Genomic DNA, 25,453 nt, shown 5'->3' with positions numbered 1-25,453 from the left:
TGAAGGTTTTTTCAGTATAAAGGACATTATATAAAGGTCAACCCAAGTTTTTTCTTAAACCATTTATACTTTTGCATTTTCTTTGTAGAATCTGTACAAAAACACACAATTTGACTTAATTTCAAAACACCAGGAAAACTGTAATGCAGGGAAAATCACAAGAATCTGTATGCGCTCTGTTATACTGCATGTATTATATGCTGTATAATAATGATGGTTTCTACAGTTGTGGCATCATATTGATGTTCTTAAGAGGATGATTGGGACTGAAGGCAGATGATTGGGTGTGAAAAGCACGACTCACCACTGTAAAGAGACGATCAATAACACTGTGCAGATCTATTATGTATTTTATTTATGTACAAAAATATATTTTAAAAAAATTATAAAATCTATTAAACATTATTTAATGTAATAATATTTTTTGTATTTATGTGAGAACAGAGAAAGCTGATCTGCTTCAGGCACTTGGTGACGGCTGGAGGAACGGGCTTTGTGAGGTCTTTCTTCCACGGTTCCAAAGCGTGGGGCTGCTGGGTGCCAGATCATGAGTGGCATAAACCACTGCGAGCTGCAGCTCCCACGGCAAATCTGCACACAAAATCCATCATAAAATTAGGACTTGCTGAAGCACTTTCCTGTTGATAGAGAACTAAAAATCACAGAATAAAGATAAATCCTTTAACGATACCATTTTGTCCCCTGAACTCAGTTATGCTTTTTGTTAGATCCTCCACTGATGCTGCCACGTTCTCCTTTAAGCCATTTTGGACAAGTCGCCCTGTTTGAGATAAAGAACATGAGTAAAAAACAGAAGAATCCAGAAATAATGTGAGATAATGCTCTAAAACAGGATTCACAGGAAACTCGCCAAGTAGCCTGAAAATTGCTGCTACAGAGACATTTCTGAACTTTGTTTCCTCTGTTTGTGTTTGTTTCAGCGAAGTGTTCAAGAGGAGCCCAACACTTTTTCTGATAAATAGAAAATTGGACATATTAAGTGTTTTTGTGGGAGTAATAGAATATCATCAATTGTACATTTATGCAACAAGAATGGAAAATGTGCAGTATTTGGGACACACACTGTCTCATATGAGTCTCACATTTGCCAGGTTGCAATTTATCTAATGTTTAATAAACTAGAAAGATAAGAAATAAACATGTTGAAACAGTTTCACATTCAGTACCGTATAACATGGGAGATGGTCCAAATCCAGCCCAGTTGTGCACAGAGAAGGTCCAGGCTGAATACGTAGTCCCAGGCAGCAGGACAGAGATCATCACCATACCAACTGCTCTTCTGGAAAGTCAGACTTTTGTCTTTCAGAAGAGCCTTCAGTGTGCTGGTGATGGCTCTGTAGGTGTCTCCAGGAGGCTCCTGGCAGAAAATACATAATTTATTTAAAAACCAGATCAATGAAACAATGTTTACAATAATTTGATCATAACTGAAAGGTCACAAGCAATCACAAGTGCAGATGATTGAAATACTGAGGTAGAGCTCTAACTGTGCATTCTGCTCTTTTTATAACCTCCATTTATTACTCTTATGTAAGGAGGAGTCCTAGAAAATGACCTCCAAATGACCCCAAGATTTTAAATACACATGCAAAAGACCACACGTTACTAAAGGGTTTATGTATCAGACAGTAACACAATTAAAACAATTTTTTAAGTAAAAAATGAAATATCAATTAAATTTAACTTGAATTTATAATGACTGTGCACCATAGATCACATGGACATTGGACATTAAAAGTAGATTAAGTGTGCAGTAAAACACATGAAAATTCCAGTTGAAAAACGATGTTTAATGACTGTTCTGATGACTGTTGTGATGAGAATCAGCTACTTACCGTATCCCAGTGCAGAGATTTGCTGAGCAAATAATAAATCTTTCCGTATGCCTTCATTCTGCACACGATGTGAACGCCTCTGCATAAAGGGCTGTTACAGGAGAAAACACTTGGCCATGCTGTCACCATGACCATTATCAGTTTTGGGGCTTCAGAAGAGTCTGTGAAGGAAACAAAACGATACCACAGATTTAAAATACACTTTACTGGAAGAAACACAAAACCAAAAACAGAACACAATTGGCTTCTTTATATCACTGTCCGGATCATTTTTAGTAAATATATAATGAAATGTCAATATAATCTCACCTTCTTTAAGAAGTCTGTAGGCGAGGGCATGTGCTTTATGTGAGTCTCATCACTGTTGACACAATCCCACATAAACCCTACAGAGAGACTGCAGGAGTTCATGTCCCATAGACTGTTTCTCCGCCTTAATCTTCTCAAGTAGTGCATCAATCCAGTTTGGAGATAAAACCTCATCACAGGAATCCTGCAGTGTTTTTAATGCACTAGTGATGAGGGATTGTTTTGTGTGTTTGTGAGCTGCAGCATCGAGCAGGCTTTTTAGCAGCACTGGGTGGGGCATGTCTGATGCAGCTCTCTTTGCTCTCAGGATGGTCTGGGTTTGATTTCCTGGGAGAGGAGATTTGACAACTGACACACAAGCACACAGTTTTTCCAGACTCAAACTCCTGACTGTTATCACACATGTACCTACCTGACACATGTAGGTTCATTAGAATGTTTACATTGGTGATTTATGCTGAGATCAAATTGATTTGACAGAATTGTATCATGCAGTAATAATGTGCTTTTACTCTCTTACACACTGAAGGCAGAAGCTGGTTTTTAATACATAAAGCATTTAAAGCATTTCTGTGGAAAAGAAAAGATTTAGATAGAACACTAGATTTTCCTGTGCAGTTTATCACTTGTTGATTTTGTTTACAGAGATTTACATGGATCAAATGTGATCAAATTACATGACAGACAATTCTACAGTATAGATAATACATTGGGAATGTGATATTACAGGAAAATAATCAGCATAAATAAAGTAAAAATGAAATATCAATTAAATTTAACTTGAATTTATAATGACTGTGCACCATAGATCACATGGACATTGGACATTAAAAGTAGATTAAGTGTGCAGTAAAACACATGAAAATTCCAGTTGAAAACGATGTTTAATGACTGTTCTGATGACTGTTGTGATGAGAATCAGCTACTTACCGTATCCCAGTGCAGAGATTTGCTGAGCAAATAATAAATCTTTCCGTATGCCTTCATTCTGCACACGATGTGAACGCCTCTGCATAAAGGGCTGTTACAGGAGAAAACACTTGGCCATGCTGTCACCATGACCATTATCAGTTTTGGGGCTTCAGAAGAGTCTGTGAAGGAAACAAAACGATACCACAGATTTAAAATACACTTTATAGGAAGAAACACAAAACCAAAACAGAACACAATTGGCTTCTTTATATCACTGTCCGGATCATTTTTAGTAAATATATAATGAAATGTCAATATAATCTCACCTTCTTTAAGAAGTCTGTAGGCGAGGGCATGTGCTTTATGTGAGTCTCATCACTGTTGACACAATCCCACATAAACCCTACAGAGAGACTGCAGGAGTTCATGTCCCATAGACTGTTTCTCCGCCTTGATCTTCTCAAGTAGTGCATCAATCCAGTTTGGAGATAAAACCTCATCACAGGAATCCTGCAGTGTTTTTAATGCACTAGTGATGAGGGATTGTTTTGTGTGTTTGTGAGCTGCAGCATCGAGCAGGCTTTTTAGCAGCACTGGGTGGGGGCATGTCTGATGCAGCTCTCTTTGCTCTCAGGATGGTCTGGGTTTGATTTCCTGGGAGAGGAGATTTGACAACTGACACACAAGCACACAGTTTTTCCAGACTCAAACTCCTGACTGTTATCACACATGTACCTACCTGACACATGTAGGTTCATTAGAATGTTTACATTGGTGATTTATGCTGAGATCAAATTGATTTGACAGAATTGTATCATGCAGTAATAATGTGCTTTTACTCTCTTACACACTGAAGGCAGAAGCTGGTTTTTAATACATAAAGCATTTAAAGCATTTTTGTGGAAAAGAAAAGATTTAGATAGAACACTAGATTTTCCTGTGCAGTTTATCACTTGTTGATTTTGTTTACAGAGATTTACATGGATCAAATGTGATCAAATTACATGACAGACAATTCTACAGTATAGATAATACATTGGGAATGTGATATTACAGGGAAATAATCAGCATAAATAAAGTAAAAACAGTAATAGAAACTTAATTGTCTTTTTTTATATAAAGTGTGTTTTTATTAAATATTTCAAAAATTATCCACAAGCAGTCTTGATTGTCCGGTCGCCAGAAAAAGAGGTTGTTTGTGTACTGGTTTTCATGGAAATGGGGCATGGCTTTGTGGCGTGTACAGTGGTACCTTGACCTAAGAGTTTTATCGTTCCGTGGATGAGCTCCTATCTCAAATTGCTCGCACATCAAATCAATTTTTCCCATTGAAAACACTTAAAATGGCATTAATCCTTTTCCAACCCTCAAAATGACCCCCCGTTTTTATGTTTCATTTTATTAAATTAGGAAAATACATTTCTAAATAACAAATCTTGTATAAAAACATAATAGAAAGAGTATGTAAAGATATAATAAGGTTTTATTCAGTGTATATTCCTTGGAGATGAGACGACCTTAGCTAAAGAAAATGCCGGCGGAGTGGTGCGGGGGGTGATAAGCGGCGGAGGATGGAAAACTCAATTTTTTGCTACTCTCTCTATCACTCTTGTACACTACGTATCCCTAAACTTTTAATTTTTTACTTTTTCTTCTTTGCTTATCTTAATTTTAGTCACAATCTTCGCTTTCTCACTTTGTTTCGCCATCTAGCAGCGGCGTTTCGAGCTTGTACCTAATTTTTTTGCTTGCGTAACAAAGCAAGAAATCGACCGAGTGACCGCTCGTACCTCGGAAAACTCGTACATTAATGCACTCGTAGGTCAAAGTACCACTGTTGTTCTGTTTTGGTTTCTATTGATTAGTGTGTAATGGAAAATTGCTGCACCAATCACGGATGCGGACGCAACCAGAGAGGCGGAGCTTCTAGTATCAACACGCCTTTGCTGTAAAAGTGATGGGAAGATCGGATCATTTTAGTGACTCGGTTCTTTGAATCTCATTTATGAAAATGAAAGAACGCGTGTCCAGTAGAAAATATCACTCTTAGAGATGAATCGTTCTTCTGAGTCACATTAAAGACTCGTTCAGAATCAAGGAATCGTTCATAACCGACTCATCACTACTCTGCATCATCAGTAATGAGCTCCGGGAGAAACTCTGTGTTCCAGGTGGAGGATGAAGACCCTCTGCCGGGATGGAGCGACTGTAAGACCCCTGTAACGGTGACTTTCTAGTCTTTATGGGTTTAATTCTCTTTTCAACACCGAGACTCACACTTTAAGAACCACTGAGCTAGGCTAACTAGCCGGCTAACTAATCTTAGCTTCAATAGGTTTCATCCTCAGGTTAAATATTCTACATTTAGTGAGCTATAAATAAATTATAAATATCGTTATAAAGAATAATTGAATGTATTCGTCTGTTGGTCAATTTGTAGTTAAATATTCTAAGAAACTATCTAACACAAAAACAGCGCTAGCAAACCCGGCTAGCATGAGGCTAATGATGATGTTCTCCTACACTATTAGCCCAAATGTCCATTTCTGCTCACTGCAACATTTCTTTTTTTCATTTTTTCCTGCAAGTCCATGAATTTGATGTTAATAATCAGGATTAGACAATAAATGATGAACATCGCTTTTCTCCTCTTCACTCCGGTACTGATGATCCTGATCACCTTTCCACCTGTTTCAGGCTTTTATGTGTGATTTGTTTCTCTATAATAATTGTAATTATAATAATGCTAAATATTGCAACTCGCTATTTTAATAATCAATTAATCTAATGATTTTTTCCCTAATTAATTGGATAAAAAACAAACTTATAATTTGATGTTTTGTTAATTATAACTGTATATCATTAATCATACAAAATCATTTAAGTATGAAAGATGAAGCAATTTGTGTAAATCAACATTTGTATTATATTTTACAGATGGCAAGTTGGCAAACATACTTAAAAATCTATATAAAATATAACTTTTTTAAATAATTTTTGTTTAAAAAACTACAGTAATCATCTAGAATATATAATAAATAAAATTTTGCATAATAATGAAATGATATGCATACATTAAATATATAAAAATTGAAAACAAGCATTTGAACGTAGTAAAGCCGCAGTAAATCACTTTTAGAACAGATAAGTTACTGTTGTAGACAAATGCTATAAAAAGAGAATGAAATGGAGAAACGCAGCAAGTTAACAGACTTAATGTATAAAAAAAAGGGAAAAATATGCATCAGTGTACAAATGCTGTTATTTACTGCTTTTAGATTTAGTGTTTGTTCGCACCGTTTTAATTAAATCATCATGATGATGTGATCGAGTCGATTGCGCAACCTGATGCTCGCGAGTCACGACAGAACAGATCCAGTGTGAGTCCCGGTTACAAACAAACAGTTTACACAATAACACTTCATTAAACTACACCATTTTCACATGATGAGGATCACAGCATTCACTCACAACCAATTTCATTATTGATTAGATTAGTTGTTGCAGCTCTAATAATAAATAATAAACTCAGTGTTTCAAAGAGAATAAAATCCCATAAAGTTTGGAAAGTCACTGTTCCAGCAGTTGTACAGTCGCTCTATTAAACATTACTCTACTATTGAACATCAGGTAGCTGCTAAGTGTGTAAGTAGCAGTAGAATATAGTAGACCCTTTAGACCAGGGGGGTCCAAACGTTTTTATTTACTAAAGTCCTGTATCAGATCTGTTACATATGAATTGTGTGTTGACACGACGTCTCTCCTGAAGGTTGTCCGTTACAAGACGGAGACAAAAAGTTATGAATGTGTCCAATTTAAATCTCAAGAGGCGGCAAATTTGGCAAAAGAGAATCTTGACGGCAAACTTTTTAACAGCTATAAAGTGAAATCTATTAATATAAAGTGTGGGTTTGGTCATATGAGGGGATTTCAGTCAGCATCAGGGGTAATTTTGCTGGTGTCGGCATAAAGACTAACAGCAGTGTGTAAGAGCAGTGTCTCTGTTGTGTTACAGCTCCATCCAACACTTTAATCTCATACAGAGCGTGAGACTGAGAAGAACCACCACACCTAGAGTCCAAACACTTGTCCCTTGAAGTTGGACACCGACCACGAGGGGCAGCGTAACTATTTAGCATGCCGGAGTCTCGATCGTTATCGGATTTAACCAGACAAATTGCTCCACCAACTAAGAACGGCCATGTACCACCACCCAGCTCAAGTTCCAGCTGTGGAGGAGAAACCAGCTGCAGCTCAAGATCCAGCTGTGGAGGAGAAACCAGCTGCAGCTCAAGTTCCAGCTGTGGAGAAGAAACCAGCTGCAGCTCAAGTTCCAGCTGTGGAGGAGAAACCAGCACAAGTTTAGAATTCAGTAAAAGCTCCTTCAGCATCTGTGAGTAAAGACCAGATCTACAAGCACACAACATTAACAACAAAACACACACACACACACACACACACACACACGCTCAGTTTAATACCATGTGGTTCTATTGATTGTATGTATCTATCTATGTATTGATTGTATACAGTGGGTACGAAAGTATTCAGACCCCCTCAAATTTTTCACTCTGTTATATTGCAGCCATTTGCTAAAATCATTTAAGTTCATTTCTTTTCCTCAATAATGTACACACAGCACCCCATATTTACAGAAAAACACAGATTTTGAAGAAATGAACTGAAATGATTTTAGCAAATGGCTGCAATATAACAGAGTGAAAAATTTGAGGGGGTCTGAATACTTTCCGTACCCACTGTATGTTTGTGTAGAACGTGTCTGTAATGTTTGTGTGGAACGTGTCTGTAACGTTTGTGTGGAACGTGGAGTACACACATTTCCACCCCCGTTTTGTGTGGATCAGATTTAGTGGTGTCACCGTGATAAACACAAACTTTTGTCATCTCAGTGCGCCAGTGCAAAAGCTTTTCTTGCCCAATGTGGGGAAGGAATTAAATACCCTAAGATGAAGTGTTAGCCACAAGAACGAAGAGGTTCAGAAAGATCTTTTTAAACTTCTTGGACGTTGCTGCCACCAAGTCTTACATCATACACAAGGAACTACACGACAACAGGAACAATACGGTGTCTGTAGAACAACATGTTGCTCTGCGTGACGTATTGCAGTGAATTTGTTTCTTTTTTTGTCACTCGGTTAAAATCAGACACATTATTCAGGACATTCAGAGCATTAACTCAGAATATTTAGGAAGTGCGGTATTCAGCTGAGGCAAGAACTCTTACATGATGACTTTTTAATGAGATTTAATGTAATGGCCGAGAGTTTAAGGTGTTGGATGTGAAATCCAAAGGGGTTTATTTGTTTCAGCGCAGTGTGAAAGATGCAAAACTGTTTTACATCTCATGATATTTAGACTGAGGGTCTCACCGCCCTGTTTGACAAACGAGAGGATTTTAACATGTGCTGTCACGTGACCACACACGCACACGGCCAAGACTCAGCGATTACCTGCTTTACCCTGTTACATGAAAGCACCAGCACACGGGCCGCAGTCAAAACATAATGTCTCTTATTATGTACTAAATTACTGACATCAACAACAACAGATTCAAGTATCTGTAAAAAAAGTTTCTCATACGTGCATTACATTTACATTAATGTGTTTTTTCCTGAGCTCATCAGTGCAGTATGTTGCATCACTTTCATGCTGTCGTCTATTATGATGTACAATATTAAAAACAAGATCTTTAAAGAAACTGTTGTACATTCATTACGTTACTGTGTTTGTTTGTTTGTGTTTGTTTCACACAAGGCTTTAAAGGACGATGAGTGGACATCTCGTCTGCGGCGGTAGAGGGCGATGAGTGGACGCCTCGTCTGCGGCGGTAGAGGGCGATGAGTGGACGTCTCGTCTGCGGCGGTAGAGGACGATGAGTGGACGTCTCGTCTGCGGCGGTAGAGGACGACGAGTGGACGTCTCGTCTGCGGCGGTAGAGGACGATGAGTGGACGTCTCGTCTGCGGCGGTAGAGGACGATGAGTGGACGTCTCGTCTGCGGCGGTTTGGCTCTGAAGCTGGAAACACACCTGCTCCTAGTCAGAAGAAATGGTTGGATCTGTTTTATAAGGTTTGTGCAGACAAAATGTGTATGAGAACATGATTAAACACAGGTCCCATAACCTAAAGGTCTTTATTTGTACAGAGGGAGAAATGTCCAGTGCAGGTCCACGACCAGTCGAAACTTTCCGGTGGACCACAGAAACGTCTTTGTGGATTCCACCCTCCTAAAGTGTTCATTTCAGACTTTCAGGTGATCATCTCTTTCATGTCACGTCACTGTGGACCTGCACAACTATATTTGTGACCACACTCATGTGCTTTAAATGTCCTCTGCTGTGGGATGCAGAAATACTTGTTGCAATATTTATTTTTAATATCCTCTCTTTAGCGCCCGCCAGAGTTTCCTCACACCTCCACTCGCGCACCGCTGCTACAGTTTACATCCCTAATCATATAGAACAATATCTGCTTTATCTATTCCCATTTCTCATCCAGTGATCAAATAGTGGAAGCACTGAGATCAGTGTAAAAGACTTTGGTTTTTGCTCAAGTGTGTTAAAGTGTGTTATATTTATAGATCTTCATTTCACTTCACTTCTGCCCTCAGACTCTCACTAGTGTACAGAGATGATTGTGGATTAAACATATTAATGTGTGAATGTTAGATTTTCAATGTTTCTTCTTATTTAAATCTGTAAAAAATATCAAGACTAAAAGGTAAATAAAACCTGTGTTCCACACTCTTTATTGTTCTTTACCAGGTCGTAAGTGTTCCACCTGCTGCAAGTGTTCCACCTGCTTTACTCCACTCCTACTGCTGTAGCGCCCCCTACCTCCACCCCCACCATTATACAGCCTGCACTTTTATGTCATTTAAGAAGACCCTTATATCTGTCATTATCATCATTATTATGTTTAAGTTCATAATATACAATATGTGTCTTTACAGCCTGGATTTCAAAGTCCATCTCCTTCAGCCAGTCCTTCATCTGCATCCAGTCCTGCTGTTTCTTCCAGTTCTGCTCCTTTAATTATTTCTTGCTGGTGTTCTGAGCGACTCATTTTACTGTTTATTTGTGTGGATTTACTACTATTATAATCTATAGTTATTTATGATCAGGTTGTTGTTTTAATCCCAATTAGGATTTTTATCATTGTATTTGATTATATCTATTGTTAAATAATCTTTATTAATATATACATCGTTTTGTAATATTTGTATTTTTGTGTGTTTGCATCTATTATAATTTATCATTTGACATTTTTGTAGCATTTTCAGTAATTAAAATAAAATGTTTTATTGTTCATAAAACAGTGACTCATTAATTATTCTGTGAACCTGCTGAACCCATTATCATCTTAATAATAATAATAATAATAATAATAATAATAATTATTATTATTATGTAGAATATAAATTAACAAATACAAAACATGTCCCACATACTAAACTTTTGTTAAAAATGTTAAAGGTTAAATAAGTACATTAAGAAAATAAATATAAATCCATTTTATGCCCCTTTATTGTAAAAATTAGTCAAATCATACAGATATTAATTAACATGAGTGACAAGTGATGTATTTTCATTCACATCATCAGTAGTTTTGTGCACTATTGGGGGATTTATAAACATCGATCTGCCAAAAAACATAATAAATGTCCATCTATCCATTTCCTTTCTCTTTTTTCTCTTTTCCCCTCTTCCCACCCCTTAACAGACTATTGATCTCCAGCTTCACACAGCTCACATCCTCAACTCTGTCTCACACTGCCCTCTAGCGGCACTATCAGGACGTGCTTTATGCTCCATTCTGTACTAATGTGACTTCTGTTTGTGTTTTAATGCAGTGATTCTCAATCTTTTCTGCCATTTACCACTTCAGAGGGGTGGGTTTTTATACGCACCTGTCCTCCGTCACCTCAAAAAAGGATAATTAAAATCTTCATATTGAAAAATGTCTAGTTTATTGAACTATCCAATTCTAAATGAACATTAACTAGCAAAATAAAGGTGTAGTTGTGATATCACTTGGACTTTCTGTCACTTTGCAGTCTGTGCAAAATAGAGCAAATTCATTTCATAAATCTGTTTAAAACGGGGTTGTAGACTTGATACTGTCACTCTCAAGTCATGTTCAATATTGAGCTGAGATCTGTATTTAGTTTTCAGTGTAGCAACATCTGAAAAGTCTCAGAGATGAGATGTGGCAAAAGGAACAGGATGAAACAGTTATATTTTCTTTAAGGCTGAATTTTTGGTTTAATCTCCTACCAGAGTGATGTGTACAGAATCATCATAAAAATTCTAGTATCTCCATGACAACCGCCAAACAAGCAAACAGCAGCAAGAAGCAGCAGCGATTAGCAGCAACTAAGAACATTTACAACTTCTATTAAACATTTCTTCATACAGGTACCTGGTAAGTCTTCTAAATAATTATGGTAGAATATTGTACATTATTTATGTCATGCGGGAAACGGAGGCGGAAGCCAAAGTAACAGCAAATAAAGTTTTATTTAAACAAAAGGGCGAAGACAAAACACAAATACTTGCTGTGAAAGGATTATTCCGGTGGCCCACAATAGTCCAGAGTCTGAGGAATAAAGGATCCGGAGTGTGGGGGAATGTGGGGTTTATATCAGCGGTGTGATGAGTGAGTGAATATGCCTCAGGTGTTCTCAATGAAGCCCGATGCGAGGAGCTCCATGTGGGCGGGGCACATGAGAGAAGGAGCAGGGCGTTCCCCGAAGCACCAAAGGGGGCGTGGCAGGGGGATTCCTGACAATTTAGTAGAAGACTCGAAAAGTAAAAAGTAATTATTTAGTGACATTAGCATGGGTAACTAGCCGGCTAGCTAAGATTAGCTTTTATAGTTTATCTTTTTATATTAATCCATCATATGTATTTAATAATTAGTATAGAATCTATCAGATACAATGAAGTAGATAAATTTAACCTATTTATCCCATATTTTAATCAAACTCATGTAACCTGTTTACTCCAAGTATAATGAACATAATATACTAATAAATAGAGTAGAATAGGGTCAGACTGGGACTACAATTTTAATAATCCTTGCAGCCGTGGCATGTTTTATCTGTTGTGGAATTCCTTGTCATTGTTTAGACAATACGTACAGCTCCCAGTGTATAAAATTACAGGTGAAGAGTCTTCTACAGAAAACATCTCCACAGATATGGATCAAAACATCTATGTGGATTTGGATGGAGGGATTATGGCCCTAGTCGATCAGAAAAAATGACTGTAACAAACGTTTCCTTATAACTAAAAGCACTAAACTCTTTCTATGCTTTAATTCTGATTCTTTGATTATATCGTATATAAATCATGTTGTTGTTGTGTGTATTTTATGCTGTGTGCAGGAACATGGCAGCTGATGAACAAAGTTGGCTTCTGCAAGGTATGCGTCAACGCATGTGTGCGCACATCGAAGCATGTGCTGAGGGGTATCACTTCAACTTTGAAACCTGTAGAACCATCTGCTATGCTTGTTTTTTATTTATTCTTCCAAAGCATTGCCTGTGGTGCCTGGAGACCCCCTGTCCTTTAGGTGAACGGTGTTATAATTTACCCCGTAAATGGTACAGGTTTCCTCCAGAAAAGGACGAATTTGTTTGGGAAACTGATGAGGACCGGTTCAGACCGGTGATGGACATTCTGCACCACGCTGACATGTTCTCCCCAAATGGAATGTGGCTAGATTCCATCCAGAACTCTGTCTATGATCTTCCTGCAGGACTTCAGCTGATCACCCGTATCTTTCATGTGCGTAGGGGTATTAACCTTGTCCAATCATTTGGAGTTCCTGCCAGCTCAGTGGATGCTCCGAACACTCACAGTTTTCTGTTCACGGACTTCGTCATGCAAAGCACCTTTGTAACGTACTACACCATCACCTTCTGTGGCTGTGTTCTATGGACAACTGAACCAGCAAAACATCGTGATTGGAATTGTCGTCCTATCCTTTGTCGCGAATGTCACACAATCGGAACAGACTCTAAGGTATTCTCAGCGAGTTCTCATGGTGGCGGTTTGAGGAGTCACGATGCGGTGTGGTCTGCACTGAAGTCTCACGGTTCTATATCTGCTCCCCTGCCGGACTGGATCAGACGACTATCACCCATTCCAGTAAAAAAAAGAAAAGAATAGAAAAAAAAGGCAAGTGAGTCTGGACATCAAGGACAGGAACTGAAAACTAAACCTCTCCATGTTCAATAATAATTCATAAAATCAATAAAAATCTAAAATAATAAATCACGTGTTTATTGAAGTGTTCGACATCATTTAAATCCTGATTCTAAATCAGTGTTTCTCAACTGGAGGATGCTTTTAAACTAAATAATTAAAATCCACATGATAAACTTTTGGGAAAATGTGACAAAAAGTAAAATTGCACAATTATTAAAAGATGAAGTTAAACCATGATTTTGTCTTCCTTTCAAACGCCGTATGACCTCCTCATGGGGCTGTGTCTCGGGGTCATAATGCTGAGGGGGAGGAAAGTCAAGAGGGAGAGGGAAACTGGTCCTCAGTGCCACATTGTGCAAAACACCACATCCTGTAAAGTTTTACTTTTTTTTTCAGTTACATGATGCAGTTTGAAGATGTAGAGTTTCAGCTTTACTGCACAGTTCTGTGTGTAAAATAAGTCAAAGTCATTTTTTTCCAGGAATTTCTTGAATTCAGATTTTATTGAAATAAAAAACTTGTTTATTTTCCTATAACTGCATTTGCATATTTTAAAATAAGGAACATTTAACTTGTTTGAACATTTTTGTAGTTCAAACAGCAGCAATAACACTTAAAGCACTACACTACAGAAACAATATAAAAGAAAGTTTTCTACATTTCTCTAATGCTGTCGAGTAACACAGTTTACAGGCCTAAGAATGTAACACTAGCTTCAAAATCACAACCTTGTTTCTGCCTGGTGTCGAACCAGGGACCTTTTGCGTGAGAGGTGAACGTGATGACCGCTACACTACAGAAACTACCACAGGGAAAAGCTTCTTGGTCACTGTTTGCACTTTTACATGCATTTGCAGTTGCAGTAGAGCAGGAGAATGAACCGGTTTGCTGAGAAGTTCAAAACAACCAACGTTCTTCTAGCATGGATTTATATATTTACACCCCTGCCAGCGTGGCGTTGGTGGTATAGTGGTGAGCATAGCTGCCTTCCAAGCAGTCGACCCGGGTTCGATTCCCGGCCAAAGCAAGACCTTTAGTGATTATGTTCAGTTGCCAAAGTAACAACCTCTAAGCAGTCTTGCTTTTATTTGCTTCCCCTGAACACTTGGCGTTTGTGTATTAGATGGACCCACCTGTCATCATAGACACCGGCAAAACATTTCAAAATCACTTAGCTTCTTCTTCTTCTTATTATTATTATTATTATCCAACTCTTTTTTATTGATGCATTCAAACAGAAAGACACTCAGGCGAGAAAGACAATGGAACAGTGTTTAATTTAGTCCAAAAACAGGAAATTGGTCTCTCTCTTTCTAAGTTATACATATAATCACAATCATGAATGTGAGCATCAAGAACAGGAGAAAGAAAGAAAGAAAGAAAGAAAAAAAAATAATGAAACAAAATAAAAGATTTGCACCTAAGTACATGAACACTCTCTAAGATATATGTTTTCCTTTCTCTTTTCTACATCTACCAAGAAGTCAGGGACAAGGGGAAGAGCTCAAAAAGGCTAAACAAAGAGAACAGGATTTTATTTTCCTCTTTCTCTTAAATACAATAAGAATGGTTGCCAGGTGGTGTAAAACCTTTCCGTAATACTAAGTTATGTAAATCTGATCTTTTCTATTTGAATAAACTGAGACAGGTCATGTATCTAATGAGAAGAACTGGGTGGGTGAGGATTCTTCCAGTTCAGTAATATAAGTCTCTTTGCTACTATTAAACAAAAGGCGAGCATGTTTGATTGTAAGGATGACAAGGAGGATTTGTGGGGTTGATTCCAAATAATGCTATTAGGGGACATGGTTTAATATCTAAAATGAAGTATTTAGAGATTGATTTAAAACTGATGTCCAGAAAGAGGTCAAGGCTGGGCAAAGCCAAAAGTATGATAAAGAGTAGCCGGAGCCGACACCCATCACTGATCACTGTATTAACGAATGACGGGCGCATATAGAGGAGGAATGTACGACCAAGGGCCTTGGACCATTCCTCATCCGTGAAATTATAATTGAGGTCCGATTCCCAGTTACTCTTTATTTTAGAAAGCGATGAAGAGCCTGATTGAACAACGAATGATACGATAACGATAACACAAGTGAACATGCAGTTTTATTATTGAGAAAACAAAATCCAAAACCACATGCCCGTGTGAAAAAGTGATTGCCCCTAAACCTAATATTTGGTTGGGCCGCCTTAGCAGCAACAACTGCAATCAGGCGTTTGTGATAACTTGTGATGAGTCTGTTAGAGTGCTGTGGAGGAATTTTGGTCACTCATCTATGCAGAATTGTTGTAATTCAGCCACATTGAAGGGTTTTTAAGCACAAACCTTCTTTTGAAGGTCATGTCACAGCATCTCAATAGGATTCAGGTCAGGACTTTGACTAGGCTACTCCAAAGTCTTCATTTTTTCTTTCCTTAGCCGTTCAGAGGTGGACTTGCTGGTGTGTTTTGGATCATTGTCCTGCTGCAGACCCCAAGTTCACTTCAGCTTGAAGTCACAAACAGATTCTCCTTCAGGATTTTTTAGTAAACAGCAGAATTCATGGATCCATTTATTACAGCAAGTCTTCCAGGTCCTGAAGCAGCAAAACAGCCCCAGACCATCACACTACCACCACCATATTTCACTGTTGGTATGACGCTCTTTTTCTCAAATGCGGTGTTACTTTTACGCAAGGCGTGATGGGACACACACCTTACAAAAATTTAAACTTTCGAGTATTTTCCCAAAAGTCTTGGGGATCATCAAGATGTTTTCTGGCAAAACTGAGATGAGCCTTTATGTTCTTTTTGCTCAGCAGCTGTTTCTGTCTTAGATCTCTGCCGTGTAGATCATTTTTGCCGTCTCTTTCTCATGGGGAGTCATGAACACTGACCTTAACTGAGGCAAGTGAGGCTGCAGTTCTTTGGATGTTGTTATGGGGTCTTTTGTGATCTCTTGGATGAGTCGTCGTTGTGCTCTTGGGGTAATTTTGGTCAGCCGGCCACTCCTGGGAAGGTCACTGTTCCATGTTTTTGCCATGTGTGAACAAAAAAGTTAGCACAGTTTTAACAGGGGGGCAAACACTTTTTCACACGGGGCCATGTAGTTTTGGATTTTGTTTCCCCTTTATTTAAAATCTGCATGTCGTGTTCACTTGTGTATCTTTTACTAATATTTAAATTAGTTTGACGATCTGAAACATTAAAGTGTGACAGGTCATGTATCTAATGAGAAGAACTGGGTGGGTGAGGATTCTTCCAGTTCAGTAATATAAGTCTCTTTGCTACTATTAAACAAAAGGCGAGCATGTTTGATTGTAAGGATGACAAGGAGGATTTGTGGGGTTGATTCCAAATAATGCTATTAGGGGACATGGTTTAATATCTAAAATGAAGTATTTAGAGATTGATTTAAAAACTGATGTCCAGAAAGAGGTCAAGGCTGGGCAAAGCCAAAAAGTATGATAAAGAGTAGCCGGAGCCGACACCCATCACTGATCACTGTATTAACGAATGACGGGCGCATATAGAGGAGGAATGTACACGACCAAGGGCCTTGGACCATTCCTCATCCGTGAAATTATAATTGAGGTCCGATTCCCAGTTACTCTTTATTTTAGAAAGCGATGAAGAGCCTGATTGAACAACGAATGATACGATAACGATAACACAAGTGAACATGCAGTTTTTATTATTGAGAAAAACAAAATCCAAAACCACATGCCCCGTGTGAAAAAGTGATTGCCCCCTAAACCTAATATTTGGTTGGGCCGCCCTTAGCAGCAACAACTGCAATCAGGCGTTTGTGATAACTTGTGATGAGTCTGTTAGAGTGCTGTGGAGGAATTTTGGTCACTCATCTATGCAGAATTGTTGTAATTCAGCCACATTGAAGGGTTTTTAAGCACAAACCTTCTTTTGAAGGTCATGTCACAGCATCTCAATAGGATTCAGGTCAGGACTTTGACTAGGCTACTCCAAAGTCTTCATTTTTTCTTTCCTTAGCCGTTCAGAGGTGGACTTGCTGGTGTGTTTTGGATCATTGTCCTGCTGCAGACCCCAAGTTCACTTCAGCTTGAAGTCACAAACAGATTCTCCTTCAGGATTTTTTAGTAAACAGCAGAATTCATGGATCCATTTATTACAGCAAGTCTTCCAGGTCCTGAAGCAGCAAAACAGCCCCAGACCATCACACTACCACCACCATATTTCACTGTTGGTATGACGCTCTTTTTCTCAAATGCGGTGTTACTTTTACGCAAGGCGTGATGGGACACACACCTTACAAAAAGTTAAACTTTCGAGTATTTTCCCAAAAGTCTTGGGGATCATCAAGATGTTTTCTGGCAAAACTGAGACGAGCCTTTATGTTCTTTTTGCTCAGCAGCTGTTTCAGTCTTAGATCTCTGCCGTGTAGATCATTTTGCCGTCTCTTTCTCATGGGGAGTCATGAACACTGACCTTAACTGAGGCAAGTGAGGCTGCAGTTCTTTGGATGTTGTTATGGGGTCTTTTGTGATCTCTTGGATGAGTCGTCGTTGTGCTCTTGGGGTAATTTTGGTCAGTCGGCCACTCCTGGGAAGGTCACTGTTCCATGTTTTTGCCATGTGTGAACAAAAAAGTTAGCACAGTTTTAACAGGGGGGCAAACACTTTTTCACACGGGGCCATGTAGTTTTGGATTTTGTTTCCCCTTTATTTAAAATCTGCATGTCGTGTTCACTTGTGTATCTTTTACTAATATTTAAATTAGTTTGACGATCTGAAACATTAAAGTGTGACAAACATGCAAATAAACAGTGTTGGGCGGTAACGTGTTACTTTTGACAATAACTAATACTGTAACAATACTGTAAAAATAAAGTAACTCCGTTACCATTACCGTATGGTGCGTTACCCGTTACTTTTATAAATGAATGAATTTGGGCTGAAGTGTAGACTACAGCCTAACCAGCTTACAGCAGCGTCGCATTGTAGGATTGGTGGATGAACCACTGTAAACAGGAAGAAGACGCACTGTGGGTGTGTCTCCGTTTATTCAGGTCTGTGCGGCAGTAATGGCGAGTCGAGGCGAGAGCAAGACGAGTTTCTCAAAGTGGAAATATGCTCATTATTTCACTTTAGTTGAGTATAAAGACAAAAAATGTCAAATGTAAGCTGTGTCTTTCTGGTTCGAAGCTCGTATCTACTGCGATAAACAGCAACTCCAATCTGCCGAAGCTCCTTTAGAATCTACATGCCTCGACGAAGCTAGAAGCTAACCCGGTGTTCTGTTTTCATACTTCAGCTGTGAAAGGAACATGTTTAAGAGCTCAACACAACAGCAGAAGCCACTTTAGTTTTTGATTGTGAATACAGTGGAACCCGGTTATCTCGACCTCGGTTACCTCGACAACCCTATTAAGTCGACGTTTTTGAAGTGGAACCCCAAATTCTCGCTTTTTCTAAGCATTTTTTATCGGTTATGTCGACTTTTTTTATGTCGCCGAACCCTAATATCTCGAGCACAAGGGGGGAAAAATTTGCCATTTAACGCCGGTTATCTCGGTGCAGCCGCAGAAGAACTCGCGAAATGTGGCTGAAAAATCAAGTCTTACAGCTGCTACAGGTGTTGTAGTGTATACTGGTGAACCACGCTGAAGGGGGCCGAAGGGGGCGTGGCAGGTGGATTCCTGACAGATAAACATGTACTGTATGTATTTTATAGCATGCCTTCATCAAACAAATCGCGCCAACGCTGTTGTGTAAAAAAAACCTTCAAAAACACGTGCATGCACATTCTCATTTATTAACACACATCATGTACATAAAGAAATTTCAAGCACGTTAATATATTGCCGCCATTGTGATTTTTGTTTATCTCGATCATCGGTTACCTCGATGCTTTTTGGCGACCCCCTAGGACATCGACATAACCGGGTTCCACTGTATATTATTCAGCTTGTTTTGTTATTTATTTCAGAAATGCTTGTGATATATTCAGTTTGTGCTGCTCTGACTTTAATAAAATAGTGTTTAAAAATGACTTTGTGTTTAAGTCAGTTTTGTGTTTGTAGACCATAACACATAAAAGGGCATTAATGGGAACATTAAAGAAGGTTCTTTAAAAAAGTAACTAAAAAGTTACTTTTAACAGTAACACATTACTTTTGGTGTAAATAATCAACAAAGTAATTGAGTAGGAAATTAAAATCAGAGGCTCAAGAGCAGGTCTCCACTGTGGGTCAAACCCAAAACCTTCTGCATATAAAACAGACATGATGACCACTACACTCCAGTATTAACAATCAATGACTGTTTCTTCCAATGTTATAAATCACTATATACTGCTCCTTTATCTGCTGACACTTCAACATTAGAGGCCTTTTTCAAAATGTATGTATTCCTACAATAAGTGTAGGTACAGCATTACAATTGGATGAGTTTATATCTGATACAGAAATAGCCTTAGCAAGTCTGCCTTCTGGTAAATCACCTGGACCAGGATACGAAAATCTTAGCAAAACTCTGACCTGCCGTCTGGAGAAAGTTCTGCCTTGTGTTATTTCACCTGAACAAACAGTCTTCATCAAGAACAGATACTCTTCTTGTAATATTGGGCATATGTTGAATGTTATATATAACCCATCTCTATCTGACACTTCTTTAGAGGTGGAGGAGCAGAAGGTGGAGGAGCAGAAGGTGGAGGATCAAAAAGAACAGGCTGAAGTCCTTTGGACTTTTGGAGACTTTAGAGAATGTGAGAAAATGTATAACTGTGTGTAGATAATCAGGTAAAATATTATTTATGAGTCTGACTTTGTTGAAGGTGTTTATGTCTCACCATAAATCTGATTATCACGAATCACACAGCACAACTTACTCAAAAGTCTAATGCTGAATGCTTCCTGTTTTTTTTTAACCTAAAGAAATGTAAATGAAGTGATGAACACACTGGATGTTGTTCTGTAGACAGTCACACTGCTGCTGAGAAATCTGGACTGTACTGTGGATGACGGACGTGTACGAAGCGTTCCTGAGATTTGGGACTGTCCTCACTGCACACGTCATTTATAACTACTGATCCTTACATTTTCCTTCTTTCCCAGTAACTTGGGGTTTCCTCCCTGTACTCAGCTGGAGTATTTTCTGAATGTGGAGAGCTCTGATATTGTGAACCTCTAACACGTTTGATGTGCACTCTTTGCTTTGTGTTTCTGCTCGCTGTCCCGTACAGGTCATGATGGAGAACGGACGCTCAAAAGGCATCGGGTGTGTGACGTTTTCATCTCCTGATGAGGCTCGAGAAGACATCATGGAGATGAACGGCAGGGTGCTGGGCAGCAGGACTGTGTACTTAAGTCCCTCTCAGACCACCCAGGGACGAAGTCACGGCATGAAGGTAGAAACCATCTCACCTTCAAAACCCTGCCCAGACCCAAGACCCAACGCCAACAAGAACATCCATCCACAGAGTGAGTCAAAGCCGTCCGATTAGTTTTGTGTTAAGTGCAGTTAAAGATTTAAAACAGAAGAGAACTATTCATGTTAGCAAAATTTACCTTCTGATTGGATGCTAACATGAGATGATTGTCTGCATCTACAGATGTTCCAGTTGCAAATCCTGGAAAAGAAAACCAGCAGCAGTGGAACAGGCGATTCACACCACAGCCTCTCAGACTGGACACACAGGAACTATTCTGATTCTATTTCCAGTGTGTTTTATAGAGACCTTCATGATCTGGAGCAGGTTTTGGTCACAGCTGTGTTTGGTCACATGTAATAATTGGTTTAATACTGAGTGATTGATCAGTGTGTATTATTAAAGTCAGCAATGTAAACACACACATGCACTCAAACATTGGATGCTGAATTTGTTCTGTTTTCTGTAGGAATTAGGATTAGATCCTCTATTATACCAGAACCAGTGTACACTTGCAGCAAGTTTCTGCTCTCAGAAAATGACCTTTAAATAAAAGTGCTTCATTGTTCATTCACCAGTGAGACCAGAACCTTGTTAATAAAAGAACACAGCTGTTCTGTTTATATTATGGGATACAGACAGTGCTTGTTATTTCTCATGGTTTTCTACATGAGAGTGATGTAAAGCTCATGTTTTTGCTTTCTGTATCTCCTCACTCACTTCTACAGGTGGTACTGCACAATGGACGGTCCAAAGGCTTTGGATTTGTCTGATATTCCTCTCTGGATGAAGACACTAATGCCATCAGAGAGTTGAATGGAAAGCTGGTGAGCAGGAGGTCACTGTGTATCACTATGGCTGAGCAGTGGACAGGGAGCAGCCGCCACACCAAGCCCTACCTCCATCCATCCAGGAACATGCAGTGGTTCCATCTACAGCGTAAGTCATACTGTCCTCATAATGTCCTACAAAACTTTACTAAACACACACACTGTGTACCGGTCAAACACACACATTATGTAAAGTAACACATCTCTGTTTTTCTCTTTCAGGTCATCGTGCTGTCGGTCTGTTCCACTGAATTCATCATTTTATTTATTTTGCTTTTAATTATTATTTCTTTCTCTTTTTTACAGAAATAGTTTTATTACTGTAAATAAATATGTAAATAACTAACAGTAATGAAGGTGTTTCATTATTGATCATTCATAAAATTCCCTCTTAATACATGAGAACTTTCATTAGAACTGAAAGAGACGGTGCTGTGAAAAGAGAACAGTAATAACAGAGTTGTGTTCGTGAAAACCCTGAAACAGATCATGTAAATACACTACTCTGACGCTGACACCATTTATTTAATGGATGAATAAAATTGATCTGAAATAAATTCAAATATTTAAGCTGTAATACTGCACTGTATTTAACTTATTATTATTATTATTATTATTATTATTATTATTATTATATATTGTTATAATTTTAAATGTATTGATAGATTTTATTTTGAAACTTTATATTTTGATGTTTTATTTCAGTTAATACATTTTTTATTGTATTTAATTTGTGTCGGTTTATGTTCTAATCTCTAATATACACTAAAAGCCTTTATATTTATAAATGTGTATTTAAATCACACATATTAAAAAATTAATAATATGTAAAAAGATCTAATATCTACCAAAAAAATCACTCAGTGTTGATTTAAGATGTTTGGACATTTATTCCAGCTCATAAATCCTATAAAACATGCAGCATTAAACATGAACTTCCAGCAGATGAACATCTCATAATACTGTCTGGAAGTGAGAAATGTACAGGTTGTTTTTACTCCATACACATGAACTTACTTTGATCAGAAACACAATCATACTCCAAATCAATTCATCAATAAAGTCAATAAAAGAATCCCAAACTGCTGTGTGTCTTGTCCTCGCTATTAATGACGTCATTAGAGCTCCACTACTTCTAATTACCTGCTGTGACAGTGAGCTCTAATACACATCACACTGCCACCTACTGGTCATTTATGATTCTGCAACATTCATAGAGTCACTCCGGTCAACTTCCGGTTCTCAACTCGGATTCACTCGCTTTATACACAGTTTACAGCCGTTTTTATCTTATTTATGACTGTAATATCGCTCTTCTCTCAGGAACAACAGAAAAGCTGTGAAGACATGATATTTTATCCGCTCTTTACCTCTGTAATGTGCGCATGCGCATAGTGTCAGGTTAAAGAGACCGGGTTACGTCACAGACGGAGGGCGGGCATCTGCCTGTGACGTCACAGTAAGGCAACGTCTATAATTGGAAACGCGTCTCTGTTTCTCTCATTTCCGAGATTTTTGCTTGTGAGTAAAGAGGCATAAACATGGAGCTCTTCAGAAGGTTGAGAGAGTTTTTTCAAACCAGAAGAACAAAGAAAACTAAGCAGATTGCTGAAATGAAGGAGAAGCTGGAACACATGGAGAAAGTAGTGAAAGACTTGGATGCATTTTCTCTTCTAATAATAGAGAAGATAACAGAAGAGAAAGAAGAGAAAGCCATTCTGCTACAGACGGTGCAAAAGCTGGAGGCTACTTTGGCTTCTGAGCGAAAGCAGCAGGAACAGGACATAACTGAGAGAAGCCAGAGCTGGGCGAGAGAACAAAAACAACTGGAGGAACGTGTTGCTCAGCTTGAGTTTATTTTGGAGCAGACCACCATGAAGCTACAGTCTTCCTTGAAAATCAATGAGGAACTGGAGAAAACTGTAGACTGTGAGAGAGAGAGCTGGACAAGAGAACAAACGAAAGTGGAGAAACATGTTGCTCAGCTTGAGGTCACTTTGGAACAGACCACCATGGAGCTCCAGTCTTCCTGAAAATCCATGAGGAACTGGAGAAAACTGTAGACTGTGAGAGAGAGAGCTGGAAGAGAGAACAAAAACAACTGGAGGAACGTGTTGCTCAGCTTGAGGTCACTTTGGAACAGACCACCATGGAGCTCCAGGATACTCAGAATCACTGTGAGAAAATAAAAATAGTGCAGAGCAGGAGAGATCATTTGATCAGAGAGAAAGAGCGACTGGAGGAATGTGTTGCTCAGTTTGAGCCCACGTTGGATTTTAAAGAAAAACAGGAGGATGAAAGAGAGAAAACTAAACTTGACATAGAGGAGAGGAACAACTTACAGCTTCAGACCAACAGGGGGCTCCAGGATACCCAGAATCTCTGTGAGGAAGAAAAGAAGACTTCAGAGAATAAAACAGATCATTATATGAGAGTCCGAGAGCGATGGGAGGAAATTGTTGCTCAGCTGAGACAAGAAAACATTCAAAAGAAAAGGAGAAATAGAAAAAAAAGAAGACGACAAGAGAAACAGAGAGTCTGAACATGCCTTTTCCTCTTTCTGTTTCTCTTATGGCTATTTATGATAGTTTTACACTTATAGTCAATAGTATAAAGCTGAGTGTAAAGCTATTGTATCTTGTAGATCGTCTCGTCTTTTGATCATTTTTTATTTCTGTCTTGTCAAATCTTTTTTTTAATCTTTTTTTAAATCTTGATTTTAATCTTTTACTACAAAGAGTCACAATAAACACTAATAACAACCATTATTTTTGTCTTCCTTACAAACGCGTATGACCTCCTCATGGATTCTTCCACTTAGTTTATATCCTCTTGTGGGGCAGGGGCTGTGGCTCGGGGTCATAATGCTGAGGGGAGGGAGGTCAGGAGGAGAGGAAACTGGTCCTCAGTGCCACATTGTGCAAAACACCACACACCCTGATAATCTTACACACTTTTTCCGGGTGGTATAGAAGTCTTCCACCTGAGACATCCAGAGCTCCACATCTGCATTTCTGGAGGTGAGGAGCGTCTGAGGGGTGAAGCCTCTGTCACCTGTCATATTATAGACTACATCAGGACAATGTTTACAATTTCTACATATTGTTAAAGTCACCAAGAAGCCAGTCATCACATCCTGCAGCTGCATAGATCACATAGATCCAGGAGCACAGCTGTAGGAATCTAAATCAGCTTATTATTCAGTCATCATCATGGGCCGAGAAATCATCATGGTCCCTGGAGACTCTTTCTCTCCTTAATCTTCCATTGGTGTAATCCTCCAGCAGTGCCATCATGCAGCATTACACACGGGGGTCACCACAGCATTTATATGTTTACAGTAATTACACTGATCATTAACACCTTGGCAAAATCAGCATGAATTAGTGGCATCATCACCAGTGATACAATTTGAAGATGAAAATGTGACATGTGAACACGTTTCTTCATGCCAGTTTTGTCATGAACATCATTATAGTTAGGACTGAAAATGAGAACATAAAGAGAGTAACGACTGTGTGAGAGCGTAATGGCTGCATTTCCAGATTTATTGAAGGAAAATATGTCGTTATTTACACTGTGTTCTGCAGTTATCTAATGGTAGGGGATTTGATGTTCTCCTGTATTCCATGCAGTCGGGCATCTCCTCCTCCTGCGCTCCCGTAGTGGAATGTGATGGTGAGACGCCGCTGATTACAAATTTAGAGTGAATTTTTATTTAACATTTGAGTTGGATTTTATAAGAAGGTGTTTATGAAACAACTATCACTCAGTACAAACCCAAATAACCTGCAGGATTTCATCTTCATGATCACAACACTTCAAACAAAACATCTACAGTACATACAGGATTCAGGGCCATTTTTCGATATTTATATGTTACAGTAATTTTGTATTATTTATATTAGGAGTCTTTAACG

General features: G+C 38.6%; 1 protein-coding gene, 2 long non-coding RNA genes and 1 other non-coding gene across 5 annotated transcripts in view; 3 read left to right on the top strand and 1 right to left on the bottom strand.

Moving 5' to 3' along the window:
* LOC124384658 (leucine-rich repeat flightless-interacting protein 1-like) overlaps positions 1-25,453 on the bottom strand; it is a 468,068-nt gene that overhangs the window by 42,378 nt on the left and 400,237 nt on the right. The gene's annotated exons all lie outside the window — the stretch shown is intronic.
* On the top strand, positions 5,044-8,897 carry LOC124384789. 2 transcript variants are annotated; one of them, XR_006925606.1, is made up of 3 exons: positions 5,044-5,285; positions 7,093-7,470; positions 8,853-8,897. It is a non-coding gene; the product is annotated as an uncharacterized LOC124384789 (long non-coding RNA). The 2 variants fall into 2 exon arrangements; XR_006925605.1 differs by lacking the exon at positions 5,044-5,285 and adding an exon at positions 6,475-6,722.
* On the top strand, positions 9,014-10,232 carry LOC124384704. The gene is made up of 3 exons (XR_006925501.1): positions 9,014-9,167; positions 9,243-9,350; positions 9,862-10,232. It is a non-coding gene; the product is annotated as an uncharacterized LOC124384704 (long non-coding RNA).
* trnag-ucc lies at positions 14,267-14,338 on the top strand. The gene has a single exon. It is a non-coding gene; the product is annotated as a tRNA-Gly (tRNA).

Source organism: Silurus meridionalis, chromosome 4 (assembly GCF_014805685.1).
Source record: "Silurus meridionalis isolate SWU-2019-XX chromosome 4, ASM1480568v1, whole genome shotgun sequence".
Taxonomy (NCBI): domain Eukaryota; kingdom Metazoa; phylum Chordata; class Actinopteri; order Siluriformes; family Siluridae; genus Silurus; species Silurus meridionalis.
Note: the sequence above shows the minus strand (reverse complement) of the source record. Positions and strands in the feature narration are given on the sequence as shown.